Source organism: Aplysia californica, unplaced genomic scaffold, assembly GCF_000002075.1.
Source record: "Aplysia californica isolate F4 #8 unplaced genomic scaffold, AplCal3.0 scaffold00477, whole genome shotgun sequence".
Taxonomy (NCBI): Eukaryota; Metazoa; Mollusca; class Gastropoda; order Aplysiida; family Aplysiidae; genus Aplysia; species Aplysia californica.
The window spans coordinates 192,764-202,204 of NW_004797747.1; the positions used below are offsets into that span (position 1 = coordinate 192,764).

Consider the following 9,441-nt stretch of genomic DNA (forward strand, 5'->3'; position numbering starts at 1 on the left):
GGGGGGGTTAATAAAAACGGAAGCCTTATTTCGTAATTCATTTGAATGTTTTGTTACTGTTTTGTTGTTTTATTATCGTTTGTTTGTTTTTTAAATCCTGGACTTGAAACTTAAAATGCCAAGCAACTACATACATGCTGTGGTGCAAATTCATATTTCGATGTGTGCATGTTAGATTCAAAATGTGAAGCAGCATTGCCTTTTGTCTGCTGCTTATCAGACGACATAGTGTCTGCTACACGTCCTTTAAGAGTTTACGTTCATCAAAACGGAGTTGAAATCGAAGACCAAAAAAAGTGAGACCTTTCTCCACGGAACAGTATTATTATTATGATTTTTTGGTGTGTTCCTTTGGGAACAACTTAAGTAATACCCGATCCCTTTTTTAACCAGTTAAACAGGTAAATTTAGTCCCGCCAGGTAGTTACTGGGCGGAAGAACCATTACAGTTTTATATATATAGCAACCTCGAATCTAAGATTAATTCTACCGACATACCAAACTCTGGGAATGCTTTGTTCTGATTTTGCTGCGTTTGTGGGCTAGCCTATCCCATGGGATTTTTTATATTTTGTATTTTTTTTTTACTTTTTTTTTTTTTTTTTTTTGGGGGGGGGGGGTGATTTACACACTACGTACGCTTTCAATGATGCTTCAAATGCGTACATTAAAGAAACGGACAAACAAATGACATTTATTGCCCAGGGGCAAAGCTACATAAAAACCAAAAATATGTATCTTGCTACATGAAGTCCCACTTCTATTTTCACGTGGTAAGCAGAGGACAGCAAAACCACAGCAGGCCTTTAGAATGGCAAATTTATCTATTCTAAAAGACAGCATATTTGGCGAACATACGATGCAACATGAAAAATCGATTTCAAAATTAAAGCAGGAAATCGGTGAACGCAACTGGTCTAAACGGGACCTCATATTTTACTGGTCCAAAAGGAGCTTTGAAGTCACTGGTCCACCGTTCCTCAACACAAATTATGTAATTTCGGGTGCGTGCAGTGGGTGCGACCTCGAGCGTTTGGGGGATGAGTGAGACAGAGAGAGAGAGAGAGAGAGAGAGAGAGAGAGAGAGAGAGAGAGAGAGAGAGAGAGAGAAGGAGAAAGAGAGAGAAGAGGGGGGGGGAGAGAGAGGGACAGATTAAGAGTTGTTTCTTCTGTTTGCCGGATTGAATCGATTGATAATAGAAATATAGTAAGAGAGAGATGGAGGGAGAGAGAGAGAGGGAGGGGGGAGAGAGAGACACTGAGAGGGGGTCGGGTGAGGATGTGTGAACAGTTTTCACAATTAGTCGATACGTTAATGACATAAACCCAGAGAGCAAAGGCAGAGCAAGATCAAAGACAACAAATATACACACACACACACACACACACACACACACACACACACACACACACACACACACACACACACACATACATACACACACAAGCGCTGGCGCCTTAGCAAATATATCAACTACACCATGAATAATGAGGTATTTTAAAAGGTAATTTATTTTACTTCAATACAAATACGATCCACCAGATTGCCACTTTCCATTTGAGCAGGGCACGGACTGGAAACGATCAATACCACTATTTCGGAACAGCTCGTTTTTCAACACTGTTATTACAGCTTTATGGACACTATTATTACTACATAACCAGCAAGAACACAGCACTGAAAAATAAAAACGCCCGCACCGCATTCAAGAAAATATACCCAACAAGAATGATAGCCTTATAATAGAAACAAAGTTGAATCAATCCATAATTCGGTGTCATCAAATGAAGCTATTCGATTCATCAAACGCTGAGAGGACACCTAAGAAGAAACAATTGTAATTCTAGAAATTCTAGAGTCCTCTCATCAATCTTTTTAAAAACATAATTCAGTTACACCCAATCAGATCATATACAATGTAAAAGAAAGTTCTGGATTATACCAAACTGATTTTACAACTCTTATAAGGAGGCAGCCCCCTGCAACAATGAATGTATGATTACTATGTTACAAGAATTAGAAACTCTAGGCCCCTATTAAAAATTCCTGAGATGACAAACTGCACTGTTTTGACCTTAATAAAAAATAACAGCTGACCACACTGAACTCAAGGATATTCCTGCGCATGACAAATATAAACATCGGTCAGTTTCAGTCTATGTCAGTCTGAGCATGTGAACCAACAAATTACAAAGTAAGGGAGCCTGGAAAAAGGGCACATATTTAAATATATTTCAATTGTATACCAGTGTAATTTACTTTGTCTCCCGTTATCTCTTAAAAATGGCAGCAGGGAAACAGAATTTTTTATTTTTACCTGGCCAAGTGGTTAGGCCAGTGAGTTCAGGTTCACATTAAAGGTCAAGCATGACGTCGATGTTCGGCCTTGATGAGTGATCACTGAGGTGTGTCCTTTCAAGAGCAAGACACGATAAAACCCTAGCTAAAAACATGCTTTTTAACCCCAAACAACCCAGGATACCGGACGCTAGCAACCAGTAATGGCCTGTTTGTTGGTTGTCTGTGTCTGTAAGTTATAATGTCATACACATACACTTTAGTACATGTTGTATCCATGCACCATATTTGTGTTTCTATTTTAAACCAGGTCTCCTCACAGGGATCAGTAAAGGTAGCATTTTAGGGCCTTCTATCTATTTTAAAGTAAATTAATATTTGAAAGCATAATAATATTCTGTAAACCATAATTTAGAGTTTAACAAGTCCTTCCTATAAAGAACAAAAGTTTAAAGGAGCCCAAAGCTTTGGCTACGGCAAGCTTTGATGATTTTTTAGTAGTACAAAAGTCAAAAGAAACATTAACATCCTGAACTGTCAGGTCCTGAACTGTCAGGCATTCTGCAAGAAAATAGAGTTTCTTCTTTAACTTTTTCCCAGGAGCTGGTTAAAAAAATACTAAATCAAAAGTTTTAAAATATATATTGTTTCCCTTAAAATCTTAAGCGGAAGAAATAATGTAGGGCTCACAAAGATTTTACATAAAAATAAGAAGTTTCAAAACTTGTTTTATAGTCGTTTGCCACTGAATCATGCTTTGTAAAATAAAGAAATTCTAATCAACTGTTTTATCTAAGACTAAACGCCCCTATGAAAATAATCAACATGATGCTCTTTTAGTTTTCAATATTATAAATATAAATTAAATATTTTCTGCTACTACAAGTACAACAAAGCACTTTTATCATAAATATTGAGTCTAACAGTTGATCTAAAGCGACAAGTGTACTGTACAATAATAGTGACTTGTACTAGTACACAAGAAGCCACTTGGAGAAAAAAACAGGCGCCTGTCCACGTGGCCATTTACAACGATGTTTCACAACTATTCTAAGATTCTACTTGACAGTCTACTAGCGGACCAGTCCCACAAATGTCCCACTTGACAGTCTACTAGAATCCACATTACTAAACATTTCCCTCTGCGTTTACACAGGCATGGGACTGTCATTGGATTAAAAATGCTTTGGTGCTTGTAATTTTTTATCATTGTTATTTTTTAAACAATACGGATAATAATGATGATCATTATCAAATTGTATACAACAACTACAAAAAGAATTTAATAACATGAATAATATCAATAATAATAATAATAATAATATAACTAATGAATAAAATAATAATTTAACAATAATAATAACAATCTAATAATAGCGAAATGAAGAACCATACTTTCATGGTGATTGTGAGCACCTTTGTGAAATCTTTTTTTAACCACAGATTTCTCATATATGTACCAAAATGTGAACTTCCTTGGATCTTCAAGGTTCAATGGCATGGCCTGGCCTGGCCTCTTGATCAGTGACATCCGTTAATCATTTGGAACCATTTATGACTTTTGTTGCCTAGTTTACAGAAGAAGCAAGAAATTAAGTAGGAAAAGGAACCAATGCAGATTTCATCATTAAAAAAAATAATTTTTAAGTCAAGTTCTGCTGCACAACTGCAGGCATTCTCTCCTTCCCTCCCCCTCCCCCTATATTTTTAATGTCGTGCATCAGGATGTGGGAGTGTTAGTTACTTTTACTTTCGGTGGCCTAGTGGTTAGGCTCTCGGACTCGCAACCGTAAGGTCGTGGGTTCGAATCCCGTCAGGGACCCGACGTTGTGTCCTTGGGAAAGGCACTTTACACAAATTTTCCTCACTTCACCCAGGTGGGAATGGGTACCCGGCTATAGACAGCGAAAGATCTTGTTAGTTTGTTAGTGTTTGAGCGCTTAATCAGCTGCTTGCACTGTATGCTTCCCGGGAAGCTGAGAATGTTTCGGAGTGTTCTATGGTCTGCTGGGGTAATAATATAGTGTAAAGCGCATAGAGCCTGCTGTTGAGCGGGGATATGCGCTATACAAATGCTATCTATTATTATTATTATTATTACAACATTAAACTGCACAAGGTTCGACGAATATTGTGATAGACTGAAAGAAAAAATAATTTATACCCAAGGTCAATCAGGCAGAACTTTTCAGGAAGACCACATTTATCGCACTAGGCCAGCAAGTGGACTAGCACACCAAGAAATCATTGAGCAAGTAAAACTATCTCGTAAAAAGAAATAATTACTGTAAATAAATCACTGTGTCATTATATTGTTCCCCATGCATAAAAAAAGAAGCTCTAAACAAAGATTAAATGATAGAAGACTCACCTTGACTTCAATCCTGCACATAAGAATCAAATCCTTTTGTCCAGAAAGATTATCAACAACAGGTCTTTTGTTTGAAAGCCACCATACAATACAAATCCAAAAGGGTCATCACAGAGTTGTTTTCACACAAATTAGCACAGCAGTTACGATTTCAGAATCAGCCACCACACTCCACGTAAGCATCCACTATGCGATTGATAGCGACATGGACCTGTGGATTAAAAACAAAACACACTGTTGTCTAAATGAACATTCACAACAAATTAATGAATTAATAGAGATAGGCCCTATTATTATTATACAATTAACATTTTTAGCATAGAAATAGAGTAAATTTATATATATATATGATACTTTGGTTTCTCAGTGGGTGTTCAAAAGGTCTAACGAAGCTGAAAGGTTGTTCCAGCAAAAAGCAGGGCATTGTAGCTATATACGGTCTTTCTAATCTGATTCAGGTCAGAGAGTTTTTTAAAGCAACAGCTAAGAAAGTATAGCAAAATTTTATAAAGGTGAATTTAGTGTTTCTAATTAATGTTATAGGACTGATGACAAGTAAAAGAGTTGAATTCACAGCGACATTCAACAATACTACTGGGCTTGAAAACTGAAAGGTTGTGGGTTCAAACCTCATCAGGGGCCAACATTGTGTCCTTGGCAAAGACACTTGAAAAAAACACAAATTCTCTTTACTTCACTCTGGTGGGAATAGGTACCACGCTAAAAACAGCCAAAGATCTTGTCAATTTGATAGTATTTGAGCGCTTTTAAGCTGCCTGCACTATGCTCCCAAGGAAGCTAAGAATGTTTCTGAATGTTTTGCTGGGTTAAAAATAATATAGGCCTACTTATTATAAAAAGTGAAAACAACTTGCTGTTGAGGGAGGATCATGCACTATATTCTACAAAATCAATGCTCACACTATGTTGTGCAATGTATATTTTTATTCAACATATTGAGGAAATTACATTGCTTTCCAGATTTTTAAAAATGTTTTTTGGGAGGGGGGGGGGGGGAGCATGTCAGTTTGTCACAGACCTCGACTGTGTCCTGCATGATGGAAGTTATCTCTGACACTCTCAAAGAGTAAATTAATGATTTATTGATTGTATGAATTGAATTTTATTTTTCAATTGTTTCTAACGAAAGAACATTGATTGTTGAAATTTTACAGAGTAATTTAAATATGCTTTGATTTGCATACAAAAAGGAAGAAATATTGAACAACTCAAGCTAAATTGACATTTTAGAGGGACTATGCCTACACCGCCAATTTGAAGGTGGAGAATAAAAAACTAGTTACAACAACAGTGTTAAAGTTAATATTTAAAGCGCTGTAAAATTATTACTGTCATAATAATACTCAAATTTTTATACTTAAATGAAATTGAGACACACTAGGTCTGTGACAAGACAAACTGGGCAGCCCTGTGGGGGGTGGGAGGGGGGGGGGGGGTGGGGGGAGAGCTTTCACATTGAAAGTCCATGTTACTGTAAATGTATTGACAACATCTTTGGCTTTTGAAAAGACACTAAATCCCCATGAGTATGAGTCCCACATTAACATTGGCAATCACACTCTTCCAACTTTCCCCCTTATCACGTACAATCTAAATAAACTTTAGCTACTCCTTCTTTGCCTATAGATCTAGATCAAGAACTAGATCTAGAGACTAAATCAGCAAACTTAAATTGAAAAGCGCATCCCTTTTTATAGCCCAGCCCACTTTTAAGCTCTGCCTGCCTTTTTTTAAGCTTTTATCAAACAAGCTAAAAAAATCATAATAAAAACTCTGCCCATTGGCAATGGCATTGGCTGGTTGGCGGGTGCTCTGGTGTGGTTTGCTTACTTCTTTCCTATCAAACATCTATTGTCCTTATCTGGACCCTTTTTCTTTTTTATTAGATCTAGTTACTCTCTTCTAACACCTCTAATCTTCTGGCGCTCATCAGTTGCAAGCGCCGTAAAACCTCTACTAAAACTAAACTAAAACTCTTCCCATTTCAATGAAACCTACTTTTATTAACTACATGACATCAGTAGGCCTCTATACTAAACTTAACACAGCTGTCAATCTGCCAAGGCCAAGGCCACAACATGACAGTCCAATGAAGAAATTATGAACTCAGATTCAGAACCTAAACGATTAGGAATCCACTAGATCTAGATCTAGACTCTAGATTCTAGATATCTAGAATCTAGATCTAGATCTATGTCATGAGACTAGAGAAGAAGCCAAGCTGCTTTAAAAAAATATTAACAAACCTACCATTACCATCGCCAGCACACCTCGTCATATATTGTCATTACATCATTACATCACAATAAGATGTGCAACAACAGTTCTGTCTTGACACACACACACACACACACACACACACACACACACACACACATCAACATGGTGGATTGCAAGGAGAAGCACAATAATAGGCTACAATCTAAGCAGTAACCATAATTTCAGATTATACTAGATTTCTAGATCTATCTTTCTAGATCTAGATCTAGATATAGATCTAGACTAGATTAGTCTACAATGTCTTAGGCTGTCTTAGCCTAGATTCTCTAAATACTAGATCTAGATTTAGATCTAGATCTAGACTAGATCTAGAGATCTAGCCTATTACAAACTTGAAACGACAGCGACAATTTAATTTTGCAATAATAACAGACAAATTAAAACAATTATGAGACGTTTGCATAAAATGTACCGAATGCTTTTAAAGTTCAAAGTCAACCCTGCAGCCACAGAGAGCCTAGAATTAGTCCGTCGTAACTTCTTCTGCCTCACTCCGTGCCAACACACAATACATAATTCCGGAGCAGTAGGCTTACACACAACACATTCCTTGATACTGGCTCTGTGTGCTATTCGACTACGGGGTTTCACTGCGTTCACGTTAACTATTAGACTAACTGTGTCAGAGACGTGAAAAGCCAACACAAATAACCTAGTTCAGTCCTATTTATCGTGAGATTTTCCTACCTGGTTTAAAATTAAGATAAACATCCAGCTGATGCGGTAATGTGTATGTGTGGCTGTTGGTTTTTTGGGGTTGGTTTTTTACACATGAAGTCGTGAAGGGATTTCGAAGCAACCGCAGAAAGTAGGTCACCGTGTCGGCAGTCGACAATGCGGCGCTATTTTTGCGCAGGTTATCGAGAACTCTTTTACGCTACGGAATAAAAATCAGTCCCTTTTCCGTTAGAAAGCGAAAGTAGGGACTCAAGCAAGGCCTACCTCTCTTTCAGAAGAGCTAAAAGTAAAAAGACTAAAAAGAGTGCAATCCTCGGTTCGTGCTGTAGTTTTTCGAAAGCATAGACCTAATCTAGATCTAGATCAAGGTGAAATTATTCTGCTTCATGAATTTTGTTTCTCGTATTAGGACTTCCCATCCCTTAAATAAAAAGATTTTAAAAATGCTGATAAATCAGAGTTTCGCTCTCGCGCGTAATTATTTTCTTTTATCTAGATCTAGATTAGATCTAGAATCTAGATCTAGATCTCTAGCTAGATCTAGATCTAGATAATCTAGATGGTTTACATTTCCTTCCTCCAAAACAATCCCCAAAACAAGCTCAGCCGTTACACAAAACACGCCAAAGAAAAGTTTCAAATCGTAAGATTCTACCTATCGCACATGAATTAAAACAATATGCACTGATCAGCAAAACTAAACAATTTGTTCCTCAGAAAGGAGTGCACTTGATCATCCAATGACAGATCTCAGAGTTTGAAATAACTCGGGGACCATTTATTACTTTCCATTCCGTCAGTCGCCACAGCTGTTTCGCTCGCGTCAGATCTCGTAGTAGATCTAGGCTCTAGATCTAGATCTAGTAGCCAAAGTAAAGCGAGTGTGTGTGTGTGTGTGTGTGTGTGTGTGTATGGAGTGTGGAGTCCACAAAGTGTGCGTCGCGCTAGCTGGGCTTGAGCTGCTGGATCACTTTTTCTCTACACAACAGTCACTCCCCTCCCATTCCCCTCCCCCTTCCCCATTCCCACTGCCCCCTCCTTCCTCCACCTTTTACTACACCTGGTTTCCCTATTATTAGTGAGGTCAGAAACACACGGAATGTGTCCCGTTGCTACCCTTGACCCCGACGGGACCGTTAGGTCACGAAATACATTGGAAAATTAGGTCAGGACTAGGGCCTAGGCCTAAGGAGGTAGGGAGAGAAATGAACGATGACAGGAAGAGCTGCGGAAGGTCGAGGCAATGGGGATAAGAGGCAGGGAGGGAATCTCACGATTAGGAGGGGGTGGGGGAGGGTTTGGATTTTTATTAAAGAAAATGTCTTCGGTAGGCTAATGTAACGAAACTCAAAATGTTTTGTTTTTGTTTTTGTTTTTTGTTTTTTTTTGTTTTTCGCTTTTTAAAAAATTTGCTTTACTCCTATGAGAACTAGATCTAGACTCTACATTTAAAATTTAACGAACGCTATGAGTTAAACACAATTTGGTTCCTTTACTTACTAAATTTTTCGCCTCTAGAGTCTATAGCTAGGTTACAAAAGTCATAATTAACTGACCATGATTCCAAATGATTGACGTCAACAATCGATAGGCCACACTATTGAAATTTAGATATATTATCCATGAAATTTCACATTTTAGTAGAACTCTTCATGCTCTTTCCCTACTAATACGTCGGTATTGCATTGTGCCCCACCCTAGGCTTTCTCAGTCCTAGACCACACCACAATTATTCATCCCCAACTCTGTCGACTTTGGAAAGGATTCACAGACAAACTCTACGATCTCCCCC

General features: G+C 37.9%; 1 long non-coding RNA gene across 1 annotated transcript in view; it reads right to left on the reverse strand.

Annotated features, from left to right (window-relative positions):
• Window positions 1-8,627, reverse strand: part of LOC118478298 — a 52,475-nt gene extending 43,848 nt beyond the window's left edge. The window contains exons 1-2 of the long non-coding RNA XR_004858945.1: window positions 7,384-8,627; window positions 4,671-4,881 (exon numbers count right to left, since the gene is read on the reverse strand). This is a non-coding gene — a long non-coding RNA (uncharacterized LOC118478298). The remainder of the gene's footprint in view (window positions 1-4,670; window positions 4,882-7,383) is intronic.
• Window positions 8,628-9,441: the final 814 nt, after the last annotated feature.